Source organism: Carassius gibelio, chromosome B21 (genome assembly GCF_023724105.1).
Source record: "Carassius gibelio isolate Cgi1373 ecotype wild population from Czech Republic chromosome B21, carGib1.2-hapl.c, whole genome shotgun sequence".
Classification (NCBI taxonomy): Eukaryota; Metazoa; Chordata; class Actinopteri; order Cypriniformes; family Cyprinidae; genus Carassius; species Carassius gibelio.
This window is the reverse complement of record NC_068416.1, coordinates 18645778-18667531: the sequence shown is the minus strand read 5'-3', so window position 1 is coordinate 18667531 and position 21754 is coordinate 18645778. Positions and strand designations below refer to the sequence as shown.

Here is a 21754-nt window from a genome sequence, read left to right as displayed (position 1 = left end):
ATCCACAAAGCACAGCGCATGAAAAATCATCCATTAGCAAACACTGCGTTAACGCTAAACTAAAGCTGACTGAACGCATTCAGACATCTTATTTCTTCCTCATTCTTTAGTTATCTCATTAGGCCCTTTCAGTATTCATTAGTGCGATTTCCTTCTAATTGTTAAAAACGACCTGTAAATTTACTGAATTTATATATATATATATATATATATATATATATATATATATATATATATATATATATATATATATATATATAAAATATCATATTGTAACATTGTAATTTCCTGCTTTTATTTTGTGTTAAATATTTTATGTAGCATGAGCGAATTAACCTGACTACATTTGATTATTTAGGTTAGGTGCAAAAGACAACTGTACGGTTTTCAATTTTATAATGTTTTTCACTTAACACTGAATAAATATGAATAGAGGTTAAACATAAGCCTACCCAATTTTGCAATTTGGCAATACTTTAATATGCGCATGGTTGATGAAGTGCATTTTACTTACACATCAAACACGTGGTTTGTGCTTTCTGCTTTCTGCTTAAATTTATTGCCATTTAAACATGACAAAAAGGCCGTGGAGGTGGTCATTACAATAATCCATCATGTCTGCAACTGCTACTATCCAGCCTCGTGCTAAATTCAATCTAGGCAGGGTCAACACATCTTTTTTTTTTTCACATGGCCGAGCACTGGCTTTTCTAAACCGTCATCAGTTTACCTTTGTCAACAAAAGGGCATCGAAGGCAAATTAATACCAGAGAGTCAAGCCAACAACTTGGATTAAACATTAGCTGCTCTGAATAGATTTCAGACTTATTTACTATTTCAGTGACTTCCAAAAATGTAAGATCACTCAAAAAATCTGACATTCACAATCTGATTTAAAGCTGGAAATAAGAAGTTTTATCTATATCATATATATCACCTACTGGATGTTCCATCTTAATTCTGCTTAATTTACAAACAGAACAAGCTGTATTGCTTCAGCTCACATGGTGATTTATGCACATGCACCAGTCGAATCACATCCAAATCTTTCCAGAGCTGATGTTGATGTGGATTACACATTCTGCTGTAATGATTTCTGCTTGTTTCAAACGTCCCTAAAGCCTAATCAACCCACAGAAGGAGTAAATCAGTAGATCTCAACCCTTTGCCTCATTGATTACCCTCCTCGTGAAGCCCACCCAGTCCCCAGTCCTGCTGTCAATGTAGATCCTCAAGGCAAGAGAAAAGCTGGCCCATGAACAGGCTTTTATTTTGTATGTTTGTACTGAACAAGTATTGATCTTTGTGCAGTGGCTTGACACAAGCAGGCTGTGCTTCAGAGTCGATTTCAAGCATAACCATGCTATATCAAATCCTGCTGTAGCCCCTCTGTATACAGACCCTCTCCCTCTTTCTCTCAAAATGACATGATTTTTCTTTGTTACCTCAGGTTTCATTCAGGCTGAATTGACTTTTTACTTTGTTCTGGTTTTGTCATGGTCGACTTGCCTGTGGAAATCTGTTTTGTGGGTAAAACAGACAAATGACTTTTCAGCTTCTATGACTTTAACTGAGCTCAATGCTGAACTACATTACCTGAAATTATCCTCAGATGGTGTGGTGGTTTTATGGCAGTGGATCTCAGTTGGTTTTGTGTCATGATCTGGATTTTACATTGGACATCAAGTGGCAATCTAAGATAGTCAGCAAAAAAGTAAAAATAAATAAAAACCACAAATAGACCCCAAAAAATTCATAATTTTTCTGTGGTAAGTTGCATTTTATCATGTGCATTCAGCATTATTTTTCTTGTCTATGACTGTTTAATTCAGTTTTGGGTCAGAACCATGTTTTTATAGAACTAATCTTTAAAAAAAAAAACTTATTTTATTGCTCTAGTTCTAGTCCCTTTATTTGCATGTATAAAAATACATGTTATGTATTATGTCTATTGTCTGTGTACTTCTCCACATGACACATCTTGTTTTGATACATCGAATTCTTGAAATTATATATTAAGATGTGTCAAAAGAAAATGTTCAAACAAGACAGTACTTGTTCTGTTTGGCTCAGACAAAGATGTGTGGTTTGGAGGCTGTGGCCAAACAGTGTAGAGGACAGACGCCATACCAGAGAGAAGACACTGTTGACTCACAGCTGTTTAAATATGCCCGCTTCTCTTCTAGGGGTGTTACATTATGCCTAAACTTCAGCCCAATACAGTGCTGTTAAATGAACAATGAAATAATAACTCAATTAATGTCACCACAAAAATTTCTTACCAAAATCATTTTTACAATCACTGCTCAGATCTGCATACTTACTAGTTCACTCTTATCATATTCATGTCCAAGTATGACAAAAATTAATCTTATTCTATAACATTTTAGTGTTATTTTGATATATTATATCTTATAATGTATTAACATTACTTGGACTTTTTATAAAAACAAATTCTGTCAATACTTTTTGTGCGTTGATGCTTAGAATCAAACTGTATTCATACAAAAACAGTTAAAAAAAGATTAAAATTGTTATTTGTTGTACTCTGATTTCTTACTTTTTTTAAACCGAAACAGATGTCAAAATATGCTGTTTTGGTACAAGTGGCTTGTATTGTGATATACCCCCATTGTATGGGCAGCAGTGGGATCATCCATGTTGTCCTCTGGATGTCAGATGCTCTCCAACTAGATGCAAAGGTGCTGTGAGTAAACTCAATTTAATGTGCACTCTACTATTTGAAATACATAAATATGTCAAGTAAAGGGCCCTTAATAGACCTGTTTGGTCCAGTGATTGCAGCAGTATTGTTTCCTACTGATTAGGACAAAAACATACCCCAAGGACCTCCCATCCCACTGCCATTTAATCAGCATTAGCTTCCTTTTACTTGCTGTTTAATCTGCTTTCAGTCCAGGTACTTTGAATAAATCAATAGAATACATGATTGTCTAATGATTTTCGGAGGCCATCCCTTCGACCACTGCTGCATGATTTAGAATGACTAATTCCACTTTTTAACATTGATCCCAGCCCATTGAGGACATGCGTCCTTGTTGAAGAGAGTCCTAGAGGGGGATGGGTCGAGGATGGCCAAGACGTATTAAAGGAATAATTGTATGGGTAATCAAAAGCTTGAAAACCAAAGTTTTTTTTTTTCAAATATATTCATTTTTATTTATCATTATTCTATATCATTTGAATACAGTTACGATCGCAAAGACATAACTATACCTGCAGTGATTCAATGCTTTCCGCATTGGAAACATCAACCGAAGACTTGACTTACGTGTGTCTAATTCCAAGCCTCTGCCTGTTGAAGCAAACAGCAGTGTCTCTTGTTGATGGACACCATAATCAGAGGGGAAGCTGATTAATTACAGAGCCGGCCACAGGGGCTTCACTTCCTATAGGGGGCTCATTAGCTTTCTGCTGCCCTTTTAGACCAGACAGGCTATAAAATCATTTCACTTAATGAAAGTGATAAGATCTGCTCATTGCATCTTCAGAATAAATATGTTTATTGTCTTGACAATGCTGATAATATGATTCTAGAGAACCTACATAGAAACTGTAAATATAAATCAATCTACTTTCTTACTGTTTTTTTTTTATTATATAAAAAATAGGCTTCAGCTGTTTGATTATATAGCCTATTTTATCACTTAATGATATTTATGTATTTAATCAGAACTGAAAAACTGCATTATGTAAGTTAACTATATCGATACTAAAGGTAGGACGTATCATTGGTGAATAACTTTTTGAATCAGTTCCTTTAAATGAACAGTCTGAACGAACCGATTCACTATATGATTCATTTAGAGAGTGGACTGTTCAAGAAGTCGTATTTGATCATTACTTACCTCTGTAGTAGCACACTGTTAGGCACTTGGAAATTGTGAGCTTTGTGGTAAAGTATAAGCCTATTTAATTTCCCTCACGAGTTCGTTTGTTTATATAATCATTGAAAACAGTGCAGGTGAAGAGATCGGTATTTTGGCGCGAATGACAGGACACCGGAAGAACTACCAAGATAGTGAGTTGAGGTGAGCGTCTGTTATACTCTTGCGTGGTGATTTCCAAGATTAGATTAACTGGCTCATCCCGAGATTCATGTTTGAGATACATGAATTGCATTTATGAGGTCTGTTTGGTATTTCAGCGCTGTCACCAGGTGGTGGTTTGACACTTGTGTTTATCCTATAGCGTGCGGATGTATCTAGTGTACTGACCTGCTGCCCGATAAATGAGCTTGTTTTGTTCATGGAGACCTCCCTCTGTGGGGTTACACTGGGAATAATAATGGGGATTCTCTGGGCATTTGTTGCTGTCTGAACGATTCAGTTGGTTGTGGATTTGCCCTAAGAATAATATAAATTTTTATAAGGCCAGCATTAGATCTAATCTAGCCTACACCTGTGCCTACTAACTAATATATATATATATATATATATATATATATATATATATATATATATATATATATATATATATATATATATATATATATATATAGCCTACATATGTATTTGTATAATATAGGCCTACTAAACTAATATAACCTACCTAACTACACATGGATGTGTACTGTTGAAAATTAAATAGCCTATTTTTTTCTGTTTGTGTGTAGCCTATATATATATTAGGGATGGTAAGCTATTACATTTTTTTATTTAATTAATTACATGATCACATGATTACATAATCGCACATCAAATTTGGAGAAATTACTCCCAAAAGATAAAGTCATTGTTGAGTAAATCATCAAACAGATTACAAAAGTAGGATCAGCAAGAAATATTTTGGACCATGTGAGTAAATGATGACAGAATTGTAATTTTTGGTTATAACTTTAATAATTTATTTTCTTAATTGTATTATTATAATATGAAAATAAGGAATTATTGATACTCTAAATAATAAACTAAAACTGCCAGAAGGTGGTGGTAAATGTCTTAATGATTAAGTCATCGAGTCATTTATTCATTCGTTTGATTCGTTCAAATAATCTTTATGAATGGTGAACTATTCTTTATAAATGGTTCATTGAATCATTAGGCTTGTTTGACTTGAAGCGGGTCATCACCATCAGACCGATCGCTGTGTGACATCAAAGTACCGCAAGAGCTTAGAGAGCATATGGCTACTTGTGCTTTTGAATCGCTCTCGCGATACTTTGATATCATAGACCGATCGGTCTGTGCAGCGCCAGCTGTGGGTTGCTCGGAGATGAACAGTTCTGCTTTGTCTTTAACACACATATTAACTTATGTACACATATAACACAATATTAACTTCTTAATGACCTGGTGTATAAGATGATTATCAATCATTAATTTGCACTAGTGTGATATTGCACTTAGCCTAGTGTGTTAAATGCGTAAATAATGCGTTATTTTTCTCCATAATTAATCTAATTAACGCGTTAAATTACCATCCCTAATATAATATGTGTGTATATAATATGTGTATATGTTTTTATATTTATTTATTTATAAATTAATATAATTAGCAAATATTACTAATAAAAAATATATATCTATTTTAATTAGCATGAATTGGATTTCTTTCATTCACTTTTCTATCACCACTGCTATTACTTCAATTTATTTTTCAATGCTAAAATATATAGTTTTCTCTGAATGTTCGAGACTTTTGATTCATTAGCTGATAAAGGTGAATATTAACTAGCAGAATAACAAAGTGCAGTAAATTTCAAAATCATTTGCGCTACAAACAAGTGTTTACTACAATTGCAACAACGCATTAAAATAATATAAGAAATAACGGTTTGCAATATATAGGAGCATGACAAGCTGTTAGCAAAAATTTTTTATTTAGTCATTTATCAGACGCTTTTATCCAAAGCGACTTACAGTTGAGGACAACAGAAGCAATCAATTGTAGTTTTAAAATAATTAAAAACAGATCGAAAACTAAAATCTAAAACTTAGAAAGTTACCTATACACATTTTCAAAATCAAGAAATTATATAAAAATATATTGCAGTATAGGCAAAATGCAACTTCCACTGCCTAACAATGCAGCAGATCTCAGTGTAATCCCTCTCTTTGCATTTCCTAAGTGGCAAAAGACCAAACTAGTTAAAAGTCACTTCCTCTGACCCAGCCCCCTCAACTCAAGCACGACTTCTCTCTTTTCAACAGCACACCACAGCACTGCTGGTGTTTACCAAGAGAGTAAACAAAGCAAGCCACTGATGTCAGATTATGGAAAAGAATTGGGGTCGAATTAAAAGCAGCAGTCCTTATGCACAAAGCAGCCCAATGTGGCTAGTTTCCAGAGTTTTTTTTTTCTCCTCATTGACTCCGTAATAGTTTGTTTTCAGACGTGTTAGTGGGTTCGTGCCCCTGTTTATATGTCTAAACCATGAACTTCAGGTTGGACGTAATGCTTTTGACAGGGATAGGCTGAGATATCCCAAACAGCTATGAATCTTAAGTTAGAAGAAAACATCCTTAGCTCTTTTCAGCCATTGGTTTTTAATCAAAATTACATTGTAATTGGTGTGTTTGATGAGATTAGTTTGAATAAAATCAACCCCCATTCCCATCCTTAACAGGATTAAGTAGAATGAAAAGCAGCTTGGGAAAAGGGTTCATTCTAAAGTCCAGGCATGAGATATAGATGAAAATGCTATAAAAAAAAAAGTAAATTAACAAAAAAAAAAAAGTAGACTTGTTGGGAATGCAAATCTCCCTCAATCCTATCTTATGCTAATAAAAGCATAGCAAAACATTTCAATGTATTCCTGTCTTGTTATAGGCAGGCTAAGAGCTTCTAAATCCCTACCATTTACCAAATTAAACTAATTTAAAGTGCTTCCAAAAGGCACATCTGTAGGCTGACGTGGGTCCAAGGCTTTGAGAGTGGGCTTTCGCTAGGCATTCTACGTCCCATTGATCCTTGAATAGTCATGCCTGTCAGGCAGCCATATCAACCATTATCATTCTAATTTTACTGCCTTTCTTGGTCCCTAATCTAATTTGCAACGATGCCTGAGCATTTCGCGAGGCCACAGCACTTTCTTCAGAATTTCAACAAGGGCATTAAAGCCCCTCAATTTACATTAATGAAGTGCACATTTAATTAAGGGGGAAAAGAGGGGGAATGGAGGGTTCTTGAAGATCAGCAGTGACTTGAGGATGATCGGGTGTACAGGATGAAATATTCTCTCACAACCAGGGGGTGTTCTGCTTTTGGGTCGGCTTGCTGTCCACCATTTGAGTTTTTAGGGAATAACGATCATTGTCAAATAATCTGTGTTGCATTCTGAGAAATTCAGATGATTATTGTTTAATACTGTTGATAAGTGTTGGCTATTTGTGGGGTTCCATATAACATTGATTCTATTACTTATAGCATTGTTAACCCTTTAACTGCCTGCTCAACCAAATGGTTGATTTGTCACTTTATGGTAAACGTAGAAAAGCTAAGCTAATGTTTTCAGATAATCCTTTCTGCTGTCAGAATGTACTATTTGCTGAAATATAACTTTCTGATCATTCATTATAGTTCATATTTTCTGATTTCCATAGTATGTGTATGAATTCCGGTACTTTTGCCATAAAGTGACATATCAACCATTTGGTAGAGGCCGATATTTTAAAAATTATGGGACGTGTTGAAAAAAAATACATTGAGTGTGGTAACTAATGACATAAGGAGATAAGAAATGCAAACAAAAAAATTTCAAATGCTTTTTTCTTGGTGGGGCAGTTAAAGGGTAAATTATATTACTTTATGAATGTAACCTGCCACTTTTGGAGGTTGCATCAATGCTTAACAATATGGCTGTTTCTGCAGAGAAAGAGAAAAAAATTATATACCCTAAGGGTCAAAAGTTTGGGGTCAATAATGGGGTTGATTTTTTTTTTTTATGTTTCTTTAAATAAATATTTTATACATTTATATCAAGGCTGCATTTATTTGATTAAATATGCAGTAAAATAATTTTAAATGTTTTTATTTGAATATATTTTATAATGAATTTTTCAGTCACATGATGTTTTTGTGATCAAGAAACATTCTTATTATCAACATTTAAAACCGTTGTCCTGCTTAATATTTTCATTGAAACCATGATTTATTTATTTTTTTCTCCAGGATTAGAAAGTTCAAAAGAACAGCACTTATTTGAAAAATCTTCTGTGTCCTTTTACGTCAGTTTAGGGTGTCTTTGGAAAAAAAGTATTAAGTACAAAAAAAACAAAATGTTATACTATGCCAAAAAAATATATCATTCACTACAAATCTTTTATTATTTAATTAATAGTATTTTATTAGTGTTTTAATTATAGCAACAACAACACAAATAATAAATTACATTACATTTTCAAAAGAATTCATAGCAGCTTTCATAAAAACCTCACACATATTTAAATGTCCATAACATTAAAATGCATTCACATGTAAATGTAGTTATATTTCAGTCATATGGCTTAAAATTATCTCACGTTGACCACAGATGACCATACTTATTTCTGTGCCCTGTACATCACAATAGTTACGTTTTCAAAGAATTTTTCTATTTATGTAATTGATTTACTTGGATTTTTGATTGACACACTATTTCTTCTTCGTAGTCATATAGGTCTACACCAGGGATCTTCAAATCTTTCCTGCAGAGTTTAGCTACACATCTGAGCATGGTCATCAATATTTTCAGGATCATTAGAAAATCATAGGTAGGTGACTTTGATCAGGGTTGGAGCTAAACTCTGCAGTGCATTGGCCCTCCAGGGCAAGATTTGAGGAACCCTGGTCTATACCTTACACATTTAATACACAGAGTGACATAACAAAACAAGATTGCTTCCATTATAATCTAAAACTGTCTTTATTGCATGTGGTGTCAGAGTGACATTTATGGGACTAGTTGTTGCATACAAACGTGTCTGCAACAAAATTTGCCATTTTGAAGCGAATCATTTAGGGAATTGCTAAGGTAAGCATTCATCAACATTTCTATTTTGCTTATGTATAATGTCTTGCAAAAGATACATCATAATGCAATAACTGCTTTTTATTTATTATCAATGCACTAAGAAAAGCATAAATTCAAAGTTTAATCTTTCATTAAGAAAAGTCATTTCTCTGTCTCCTCAGTTGTTCTCATTCTTCAGCACAGATATGCCTGAACCGGGTCTCTTCTCTTTTCATCGGCTCTGTGTTAGGATGTTTTGCAGGAATAGGGGAGGTTGGCCAACAGTGGTGACCCAGGCCCCTCAGAAAGGGGAAGGCCAGACTCCGTTTGGGTGGTACAGACAAAACATGTTTTCAGAGAGAGTCTCGGTCTCTGTGGAGGGACAGCGAGAGGGGGCGGAGTGGGTCCCAGTGAAACAATCTCGCTACTTTAATGTGAAAAGGCAAAGTTATAAATTCATCTATTTGCTCTCTCCTGACCCTGCCTTTCACTCAATCCCCTGCTGGGATGGCTGAGTCAGACACAATGCATTAGCCTGTCACAATATTGAGAAAAATTGAAACCAGGAAGAAAGACCACCAGATGCTTTATTGTCTTTGCAGTTTCCACATAATTAGCTGGGAAGAAAAGTCACTGGTCTGGTTGCAGTGCTCTGAATGAACTTGAGGACTGCTACACAACCCCCGGCCTCAGCGACAGAGCGGCTTTCCCTTCCCTTCTTTCCCTTCCTCTCCTCCTCCCGTTTCTTCAGGGCTCTCCCTCCCCTAAACACGGCAGCTCAAAGTTTAACTGTGCGTGACAGATGCCCGTGAAATTGGTTAACACACAGCACACCAGGCTGTCTTAAGACAATTCAGCTGCCCCACACTGACGAGCGGTGTAGCTGAACAGATTAGGAGAATCAATCCGTTAACACCTCATGGCATTAAGTTGGGCTCCCTGCTCTAAAAACGCTCCTCAGGCAGTTTGTAAAAGTGCGTCATTTGTCATTATTTAAAATTCAATGTGTGCTACAATCAAAGAGGCATTAGACTGGCTTGATGATGCATAAGTGCCTTTTGATATGCCATAGATAAGTCACTTCATTTTCGGTGCATGCAGAATATAGTGAAAATGGAACAGGTTAATAGTTAATTATGCATCATTGAGTTAAATGATCAGTTATGGGTGACGTAGCTTAATGTAAAAAAATCAGAGGTTGTCGATTTAAATCTTGCATTTCTATGTGTTTTAGACCAAAATAATTCATTCATGCATTATTCGGCTTTTGCAACTAGTTAAAATAGTGAGTTATACATATTCTAACAAGTAAATTAATGTAATCACTTCAGCTTTTTAAAGTCATATTATGCAATTACACTTATATTTAATATATTGTCAGAGAAACTCACTTCTTCACCATTTAATTATTTAATTACCTAAAAGATATTTTTGTAAGTCATATAGATAATCAACAAAATAAAGGCTAAGTGATACGACATTTTATTTTTTGGATAAGCTGTTTTTCCCCACTGAAATTTTTTTTTTTTATCATTTGCTAGATCCACACTTGAGAGCAGCTTTATAACAGAAAATCAAGTTGTGAAAGCGACACTAACTGGTATAGTTACTAACTGGTATGGTTTTTCATGTTTAATAATAGTGTAAAGCTGCTTGATTTAAGGCCTATCTATTGCATTAAAAGTACTAAAAAGTAAAGCGTGCAGTATATATTTACATATTCATCCTAATGCCGCTCAGCAGCCTCAGGTTCGGCTGCCTTTGCTCTGAAGCGCTGACACTGTCTTTTTCTCTTGATTTGCATCAGAAGAGCTGGATCTCACGGCAATTCGCTCATTTTTCACAAGGTGGCTTATTCGTACAAATTCGTACGACCACACTCCTACAAATTCATACGAGTTGCACAATTCGTATGAATTTGTACGAATGACCTACACCTAACCCCGCCCCTAAACCTAACCGTCACTGGGGTTTAGACAAATTGTATAAAATTGTATGAGTGAGGTCGTACAAATTCTTACGAATAAGCCACCTCGTAAAATAAGTATGAATTGGCCGTGAGATAGGGTTGGAATTACAGTCTTGTGCTACAGTGCCACACTGGTGAAATCGCGTTATTCCAGGCGCTTACATTAGGTCATATGACAAGAAATGACAACGGTACTCGAAACCAAAAATATTTGTCAACAGTTTTTTATTGTCGATAATGTCTACTAATCGTTTAAGATCTACTTATGGCAACACACAATATTTATCGGCTTATTTGTATTGAATTTTACTATTGTTGCATCTCAAATTATTTGCTTCAGCTTGAAACAATCGCCCCCCCCCCCCCCCCCCCCCCGCAAAAACTCAAACGGATTTGCTCACTACTTTTTGATTTACATTTTCATAGTGTTATTCCACTGGTCAACTGTCATTTGTATACAAATATAAAATACTTTTTCTACAAATTTTTGCTCATTCATGATTTTTTTTTATTTATTTTTTTACATTTTTCAAATACAAAGGAGGAATACAAAATGATATTTGCTCACTCGGTCTTTGATTCAACGTGTGCTTTCTCTGTTGGTCGCTTGCAATTCGTTTGAAATTACACTCTTGTTTTGCTTATAAGCTTCACCATCCCTTAGTCCTTCACAAAGGCATAGAGCTGGGAGGCGAAGGAAGTGAAGAGAAAAAGGCCACCTTCAGTCTATGTGTGCATGAATTGTAGAGATCCATTAAATCTTTTTCACCAGCTTTCCTTAGTACTCCATGCATAAGCACCCAGCCTAAATTCCCCCCATAGTGACTCAGTGAAAAGGAGCAGGGATGAATAGCACACTTTATTGGAGCATGCCATGAGTGGTCAAACAGCAGTGGCGGGCCCATTCTTCGCCCCTTCAGCCCATTATTAAAAAAGGCTTTAAGGAGGCTTGTAAAAGTGTTCTCTCCTCAGGGGGCCTGCATAATAAAAATCGAAGTCAAATTAAAGCCCCGCGGAGCAAAGAACTCTGGGTGGGCTTCCTTCAGGAAGCTGTGGTGATGTCCCATTCCCACCACTTGTGGCACGACCCCAGTCAGGCCACTTTTGTGTGGCTGACAGCTTCATGAAGGACAAGAACACAGACTCGTACATGGCATGAAATCGGCCACAAAAGCCGAGTGAACTGATAAACAATTCCCAAGCAGGATGTGATCACAGAGAAACGGTAGCGAAAAAAACTGTCATCTCTACCTGGAAGGGACACATTTAGGACTCTCTTACGAGGCGGTGTGAAAGAGAGAGAGGCAGAAGGAGAATAGTGAATGAGTTGGTGGCCAGAGGTGGAGCCAATCTGTCCGAGGGGTGGGGGGGGGGGGAGTTTTTAAACAGGGTGCAAATGCCTGGTTTTGAGGCAAAGTCAATGAATAAATCAGGGCTTGGTAACAGTACTGGCATAATGGGTTGTGGAGGTTTTGAATATGTTAAAAAGCCTTTTCACAGGGGAATGTAGGACTGGTCCTTTGCAGCTGTAACACTTTACGCACAATGACCACTCAACAGATGGGAGTCATGGGGAAAAAAAGAGCTCAGTGTTCCTTAGCTAAGGAGAATTCCGCCCCCAAATCCCTTCAACCATCCCACCGATTTGGCTGTCTGCTCCTGCAGGTGTCCCGTGGCACAATAAAAATTTAGTAAAATTAGCCAGTTGGTTTAGTCAAGTTGGTTTTGTTGCTAGCAAAGGCATTTTTTGAATTATAAAAATAAAATTGGGCTGCATGATGTGTCTGTATACCATTTTTTAAAGTTATCGGTAAAGGTTCATATTGAACTTTTAATTGTGCATGGCTATGTTTTTTTTTATTTTTATTTTTTTAATATAATTAATTCAGTTAAATTCAATACACTTGATTGTCCCCAATGGGGAAATTTGTCTTGGACCCTTGAGCCCGCATACACATACACTGATCAAGCATTACATTACATAATAAGAAAACCCACACAGACATAGACAAACCAACATTCTAAACCACAATAACAACCATATCAACAAATGGCTACATGTAAAATGACATGTTTAAAAATCTAATTGACGTCTGTACAGAAGATTTCTTAGAACGATTGTATCGGCACATGGGCAGCCTGTCTCATCTACCAGAAGGCAGCAACTCATACTCAGAGTATAAGCTATTTGAGGGGTCAGATAATATCTTAGTAACTGACTTTTGATTCTACCTTTCCCTATAATTCCCATTGCCATCTTTACCAGATGTGCAAGTTTATTTTTTTATTTTTTTTTTAGTTTTTTATTTATTATACAGACAAAATACAAATAATAAAAAAACTCTCTTAAAAGAGAAAACATTGTCTGCACTTTTTCCCAGATGTGCAAGTTTGGCTTTAGATTGGACTGCGTCGTTAGCAAAAAGTAATCAAGCTATAGTTTTATTGTATTATCATAAAATATATTGTTATTTTTTTAAACATAACTTACATCATTTAGAATTTTGATATCATATATATTCATAAAAAAAATTATGCTAATTTAAGGGGAGGGGAATTTTTATGATCAAGTAATTGAATTATTTAGCTTTATTATTAAAATAATTAGTTTGTTTGTTAAAACTGCTGTAAATTGTGTTATTTCTTTATTTCTTTAGAACTGAACATGTTCACTTCCAGCCTATTGAGATTCCTCAAGTGCTTTTCTGACTTGTAGGACTTTGTGCAGACCACTCATTCAGAAATGACTTTTTCATCTGTGTAATCTCTCACCAAGGAATTATCCTTCAGATATGCATAAGACGTATGAAATCGGTGGTGTTGATGCAGCGTAAAGGCTGATCTCAGGTGTTGAGACTTAGAGAGGCTTAGATTGCAGTAATTTAGTTATTGCTCTTTCTGGGCTAGATTTAATTTCTCACAAGTGTTCCCTTGCCCTCCTGAATCCATATTTGCTTTTAAATGCTATTTGCCTCCAGAATATTAATGTGAACTGGAATATTAATGTTTATTTTTCAAAAAGCCTTATGTTTTTTTACTTTTATAACTGATGACCTTATAATTTGCAGTCTAATATTCATAACTAATGGATTAAGAACTTGGTCCATCATGTGCAATTTATGAATCCATCTTGAGCACATTCCTGCTCTCTTTCTAAATTGATGAACCCAATCTATCAAGCCGCCATTCCTCTGTAATTATAGACGCAGATCTAGATCTATAGATCTGTAATTTCTTCATAAAAATGGTAAATAACATTTACTGCCACTTAAACCTAGTCTGTCTCCCTCCGTTATGAAATGTGAGACCTTAAAAGCTGTCGTTAAACAATATTCATCTTTTCCGTGCTCATCAAGGGCAGGAGAAATTTTGTCTCTGTCTCACAGCTTAAATAAATGGAAATTTAACAGAGAAAAAGCTTTCGGGTAAACAAGTTAGCATAAGTCAAATAGGTCGAATGCAAATAGCGTAGGTCAAATATGTTTTTCATGCATGTCAATGTTTATTTTAGGAAGGTTACCATATTTTTTAGACATTGTACATCTATGTTTTTCCTGGGAAGTAACAGTCGAAATGTACAATTTATTTATTTATTTTTAGCACATACTTAAAGAGTATACTGTGTGTAATTCTAGCACACTGTATGTGACTTTAGATCTTCTGTCTCCTGATATCTGTCAAATTTGCATTTAGAAGGCTGTGGAGGACGTTCAAGTTAATCACTTTGCATTTGGCCAGGTGGCTTTATGCCTTAATCACACTGAAATAGGTAATGATATTTTCCTCCCCACTCAAATAAGGGAGACGCTGTAAAAGGTTGAAATTAGGGTCCTTGTTCTTAGAGGACAAATCTAGTTCACTCTTTCTAGTGTGTGTGATTTGTCTTTGGTCTGAATTATTTTTAACCAAATTAGTATGCATGCATCCTTGAATGATCAAGTTTTTTTTTTTTGAATCCTATTAAAAGCAACTTCATTACAGCAAAACTCTCTGTAATGATATGCAAAATGGTTGACACTGTTACAGGTTTGGTTATTATATGCATTAAATGTGGATTTTTGATTGCAGGGGTGAATTGGATTAAGGGATCTGGGGTCCTAAACAATGCATGAGAGTAAATGGCTTAAGCACATGCAACTCTAGCACATGGTTTACAATCTTTTGGGCAAGGAGAATTGAAAGACAATTAAAACCCTATTATGTGAGGAGAAGACTTTAAGTGGAGCACATATTCTAATATTACAGATGGCATGATGTCATATTTAAAGCATATTGAGGTTCATGTTGCATGTACCACAAAGGTAACTTTATTTTGTTTTGACTAGGGTTTGTAATATTAAATGGCTAGCAGTGTTGTCATGCACCTAAGGGGGCACCAGTCACATTTCCACAGAAAAACATAACTTTAAATGAACAAAGTTTTATTTTATATTTCTTCATGTATTTTTTTTTAAAGATATGCTATAACCTAAAAAGAGTTTTTTGAAAGGAGACTATAAAATCCTGAACTAACACAGACATGCACATTTATTTTTATTATAAAAATAAATTGTAAATGAACTTGACAGACCAGCATGTTTTATTGCATTTTATATGACTAAATTATAGGCAGACACTTTCGTTTTCAAAAGTTTTTAGAGAAGCATTTAGAGGTCATATATAGTTTTCTGTATATAGTTATTTTTTATGAATTGTGAAATTAGTCATATTTGAACTAGAAACAATAAAAAATAAACTAAATTAAATTATTTCAACATTATTTTTTGTATATAATTATATGCATTTACAAAAAGTTGTATTATTTATTATAATTTTTAACATATACTTTTTTGGGGAAAGTAAAAGTTTTATTTTTCTTCCATCACGCTGTCTCAAAATCCATTTTTCATTGCATGTTTATTTCCTTTATTGATGAAAAGGCAATGGTACAGTATTTAAAGTCTCCCTAAGCCTCACCTTCCAAACCTGAGCTATTAAAAACAGCTCTTCTTTTAAATCCTTAGCCCTTGCCCTCCTCCTATTTGGCTGAGATATAGTTATTATCCAATCTCCACACACTTGATTAAAGAGCAGGCCTGCATGACTGTCACCCTACCTGACGTGACATCTCCCTTCCGGGCCACCGTCTGACTCGCGGCCCCTCTCCTGCCCGTGCGCCATTGCGATCATGTGACGGGGATTATTAATGGCCGCCGTCTCTCTGCCACTTGACACAGTGCTCCAGCTGTCAGTGGGCTCGTGGGCCGTATGATTCTGGCGCTGGTGCGGTGCCAGTCCTGGGTCTGACCCATCCGTCACTGTCAGCGGCAGTTGGGTGATGAATGGACCGGGGAGGCACAGCAAGAGAATCCATACTCACCCACGTCTCGCTTGCTCCTCTCTAAGACGTCCTCATGCCAGCTGAGGCCTGCTCAGCCTGGCTCTTCCTAACCCAACCCTGATTACTTAAACCAGCTGGTTGTCTTTCACGGGTCGGGTTTATCCTCACTGCACATTAATTGTCACTTCTTTGCCATGAGGTTTTTTTTTTTTACCCTTGAAATAATGTCATTTCTTTGATGGGATGTCTTTATTCTGTTAATAATGTGCTTTTCCAGTGAGAAAACTGATACCAGAGGCTCCAAAAGTGCCCTGAATTTAACCACTTAACTTCCCCTAACTGTCAGTGATCCATATTTACTTTCCTTTCACGAAGGACCCCTGCGATTGTAATTGTATTAGTAATTATTTATTTAACTCCGTTATAAGGAGCTAACTGCTCCCTCTGTGACAGCTTTTGTTGCTAAAAGGCAATTCATTTCTGAGATGAAATCTAATTAGAGGCATATGCTTAGAAGAGAAATCCTTTCTGGCGATAATCTTATTTGCCAGCATTAACATCCCAGCTGTGACTGATGTTTGCCCATTATGACAAAATGTTTGTACTCGCATTTGTAGTAATAGGAAGTGCACACACACTTCTCTCAAGCATTTGATTGCATCACCTGCTAGTCATTCACCCTTAAACATCTGTTCATCCTTTGTGTTTTCAGACTTGGGACAGGTTTGGAAACTAGAGTATCTTATTCTTATTAAGAACCAGTTTCATTTATGGAATTCTGTTCACTTCTGTTAATGGCTCTCGTACAGTACTAATGGAAAATGGTACTCTTTGCTATTATACTTATTCAGTAGCACTGCAAAGTCATGACTGAATCTAGAGCTCGATACAGACATTGCAGTCCGTGCAGCTGGTTCTTATTTGTGAATAAAAAACATACAGCTTTGTCCGATTCTAGAATGAATAGACTCCAAAGGTAGTTTTTTGTAGTGAATCAAAAGTATAAAGTACATCATAACCAGTTTTGTCAGATCCGTGAATGATTGACTGCAGAGATTTTGCTGAAGTTGGGATTTTCTGAAGAATGATTTTTGAGTTCAGTTGCTGATTAAATTTCAGCAGGGCAGACTTTCACAGGGCAGTCGTGGCCTAATGGTTAGCATGTCAGACTTGTCCAAGGGTTGTGGGTGCGAGTCTCAGGTCCGGCAGGAATTGTAGGAATTTTACACCTTACATAGTTTTCACTTGCAAAATCTCATGAACACAATTTACATACTTCACGTATAAATCTCAGTCTTGGAAAAGCGTCTGTGGCACATGTGTACAGTATCCATGTGATTAGCTCAGTGACACAGATACGCTCTTCACACACTAGTAACAGCTTTTAAATGGAAGTCATTCATAAGAAACCAGGGGCCACTGAGGAGGGCCAGCAGAGGGCTCTGATTAATTCAAATGTGTCCGGTGTGGCGGCGCAGATTGGAAAGTTCCCCAGCGTGCCGGAGTGGGCCGGGCCAATGTGGTCATCCGGAACGTCCGGCACAGCCTTCCCAGGACCCCCGTTTCCTCTCCATCACTGTCAATAATGCAAACTGTGGCCCCTTACATCATTTAATTTACTATTTCAATGATTACATACCTCATTGCCTTGCCGTTGTTTCACTGATTGATTTAATTAAGTTTGGATTAATCACGGCAGGTGATGTTTAATGTTTCGGAAGAGTGTGGAGAGTGAGAGGCCCGAGATGGAGAAAATCACTCTATGACACTTCACTGAACAGGAGGTCACAAGAAGATTAATACGCTGTATGGACAGGGGTTAAAAAATAAATTTCACTCATGTTCTGGCTCTTTGGTTTTCTCTGCTCTCTTCATTTTTCCCCATCTTGCGCCACTGGCCTCCCCACCCCATTCTTTACCTTTTGTTGATTAGTTCTCGCAGGATGTGAAGCGACGGCACGTGGAGGTCAGATGAATTATGACGGCAGCCTTTCAAAGGTGACCCAAAGCACTGATCTTGTGATCTACATGTGAAGCGCTTTTCTCTCCGATCAGCCTCCTGATGTTTGTCTGCTCTCTGCTGCTTCTGTCTTGATGCCTGTATGATGAATGTCTGGATCACACAGGACGGGTCACATAATGTGAAAATGTAAAAATGATTCCTGCATTTGGCATGTGACAGTATAGAATGTATGTTGAGATGACCGTGGAAGGGCAACTCTTTAGAATAGGACAAAATGGCATCAAATCCACATGATGAGTAAAGAACTGAACATCTAGATATTAAAGGAAAACACCACCATTTTTCCATATTCCACTATGTTCTTCCCTCAGCTTAGACAAGTTGATACGTATTTCTCCAATCTCAGTATGTGCACTCAATCGCTGTCGCGCTGCACAACTATGCTTAGCTTAGCACCATTCATTCCTTAGGATCCAAACAGGGATGAATTTAGAAGCTACCAAACACCTCCATGTTTTCCCTATTTAAAGACGGTTACATGAGTAGTTACACGAGTAAGTATGGTGACACAAAATAAACAGTGACTATAATGTATGGTGGAAGAGCACTTCGCAGCACTTCGACCTCGGCGCAGTAATATCATCATAAATAATTTTTTTTAATGTTCAGATATGACTTCTATGTGATTTACACTGTCTGAAAAAATCCGAAAATTTTACCTTTCCCTCATCAGTGGAGCAGTACCCTCAACGTTAAGACCAAAGCACTAGCGTCGCCAGGATTTTTATTGTAGGTGGACCTCCAGAAAACTGGATGGGCCAGTTAAAATAAGCCCCCCCCATAAAAAAAAGAGTTTCCCTTCATCTTCGTTCTATCGCTTTTCTCCATCACTGAGGACACCACCTCTATCGCTGTCCTCAACTCAGTGCTGAAGCGGACAATTTGCTGAATTTAAAATAAAATAAGCTGTTTTTTTTTTTTTGTTTTACGTTTCTTATTAGCAAAACTGTCTGTGTCTGTCTTGAATGAATGATTTTCCACCAACGTCATTCATTTCATTGGATCACATGCTGGTGACAATGGAGAGTCCACACGTGTGGTAGAAGCCGCTGATTGGCTGAGAAGCTTTCACTCAAAGCTGTCCTCGGGCTGCTTATTGGATGAAGCGCTAGAATGAAAATCACTCACTACTCGTAGGCCTGGGCCAAAAATGGGTGGGCCCGGACCTAAAATGGGCCCAATGGTAGTGCCGCGGCTGGCCCAAAGTATGCTTTTTTTTTTTGCGTGTATGCTATGCATGCAGTTGGACACGTAGTTCACTGACAAGCTCTGTGTATTAAATGCCACTCCATCTGAAAGCATGTGCTGGAAATCTACTAGTATCACAGAACCAGCTTTACTGACAAGATACACATGATAAATGCATGCAATTTAATGTGCAGCCCTAGTAAATGCACATGTGCGACAATCTTGGTTACAAAAATTGGGGGTGCACGTGTACTGTATACTTTGGTTTTTATGTATGCACAAGGGTCCATGTACAGTGTGAGTGAAGCAGATTTAGTCATCAGAATAGTGCGTGTTAAAACAGCCCAGACATGCGTTTTAGTCTGGGACTCTAGCCTTAATCCTTGTCTCTGATGTTACCTGAAAACTGTGAATATTCGGCACAATATCTTACCAATGTCTGATTTTTGTTTTCTGCACCTGCTAAATGCACAAAAATAAAAATATCTAAAACACATTTTGCTTTGATATCCAATTTGATATGCCTCTTCCATTGGCATTAAATAACATTGATGATTACAAAAATCCAGTTCAGATGCCTGTGCAATGCCACGCTGATGTTAACACTGCACCTGTTACCACAGATTGAGGGCAAGCCTTTCCAGCGCAGGACAATGGGAGGAGTAGGACAATCAGGGCCAGAGGTAAATTAAAAGGTTTGCTATGATCCTTTGATGAGACCACATGGCACAGCTAAATGGAGCAGTCTCTCCCTTATCAGGGCCTAAATCAGCCTCTTCATGAGGCACAGCGGCCCTGAGCGCACGCCAGACGTCTGACAATGGCTCTTGAGGTGTTGCTGAGGGAATCCCCCGACTCGTGCCACATATGTCCCCAGCTGCGTTGCCCTCTCATCAAGAAAGTCATCTTTGGCGTGCCGCTCATTGTCGCTTTACAAGGGAAAGCTTTGAATGTAATCATTTGTCCAGGGTTCTGATATCATTAACATTGTAATAGGGCATCTGTCAGTGTTATACCCTGATGCTCTAGTTAAACTTGAGCCTTGTGCTTTTCTATCTACGTAAGATTCAGTCCATTAATTAACCTGCGGTCTCGGTTGACCCCAAATTCCCTTTACGCGTCACAACACACGGCACGTGTGACACACATGCCACTCATTAACTCCTAATTTAACTGTTATAATTTTCATCCTCCCTTGTTTACCACAAACATGATCCAGTGAAAGCAATATTGTGCTAGTATTTATCAAAAGAGTCGAATAAGCCATGCAAATTATGTGTGTAATTTACATTACAGCAGCTACCTGTCATTTTTATGAGGATTTTGATGTGAAATGTTTGTATAGCGATACCATTTCCTGTTATGGATGTACTAGTAGAACAGCTGCATTTGTAAATATGAGAATGGGAGCATGATATACAAACAAACAGTCTCAGTGGGAATATACGATTGGTCGGGATTGTTGTTGACAGGGTTTCATGACTGACGAGGGCTGCAATTTGACGTTTGTTGTTCAGTGATGAAATATTGTTTTTCAGTTGATTATATGTCCATATAAATAATAGGTGAGGCCAGAATGATCATTAAATCATTACTAGGGTCCAAAATGTTCATTAAATCATTCCTAGGGTCTTTGTTTGTGTCCAGATGAACACACTTCTATGGGCCATCTGTTACTTGCGTCCTATCTATTTTCTCCTCAGACTGCTGAAACTGCTGAACCATGCACGGCTTGGCCCCGTCTCCTCATCACCATAGAGTCATTACAGATTTAATGTTCTCCAGACCATTCTGCACTGTTAATAGTTTACTAAACGTACAGTTGTGATTGCTGCAAGATGTGCTGTATTGTCTTTGGGGTAAATAGAGTCAAAGAAACAGTTCAGTACTAACTGTAATGGAAATGATCATTATAAAACTTATTTTTAATGTGCATTAATATTTCATTTTAAATGTTCTACTAGACAAAAATGTGTTTTTAGTGTTTATAAATTGCTTTGATATTAAAAATAGCATTAATACGTTTGAATGTTTTTTCATTTTCTACCATGTTGATGATTTGAGGTATTGGAATCCTTGTGCTTGGGTTTTGCAACTACAAGCTCTGAGAATCTCATACTGATATTTTATTTATTATTTTTGTTTATTTATTTTACAGATAACTGCTTTTTGTCATGTCATGTCACAATGTCATGAGGTAATTCATTAAAAATAAAAATTGTCAAGAGATGAGGTTAATTAAATTTTTACATTAATCATCCCTTTAAATTGCTACTTTACTGACAAACAATAATAATAATA

At 36.8% G+C, this 21754-nt stretch overlaps 2 long non-coding RNA genes across 2 annotated transcripts; one reads left to right on the top strand and one right to left on the bottom strand.

Annotated features, from left to right (window-relative positions):
* Window positions 1–1218: 1218 nt before the first annotated feature.
* Window positions 1219–4018, bottom strand: LOC127986699 (uncharacterized). Its single transcript, XR_008160914.1, has 3 exons — window positions 3870–4018; window positions 1597–1694; window positions 1219–1519 (listed from the first exon to the last, which is right to left on the bottom strand). It is a non-coding gene; the product is annotated as an uncharacterized LOC127986699 (long non-coding RNA).
* LOC127986700 (uncharacterized) lies at window positions 3923–21468 on the top strand. The gene is made up of 3 exons (XR_008160915.1): window positions 3923–4052; window positions 20077–20136; window positions 21157–21468. It is a non-coding gene; the product is annotated as an uncharacterized LOC127986700 (long non-coding RNA).
* The last annotated feature ends 286 nt before the right edge of the window (window positions 21469–21754 follow it).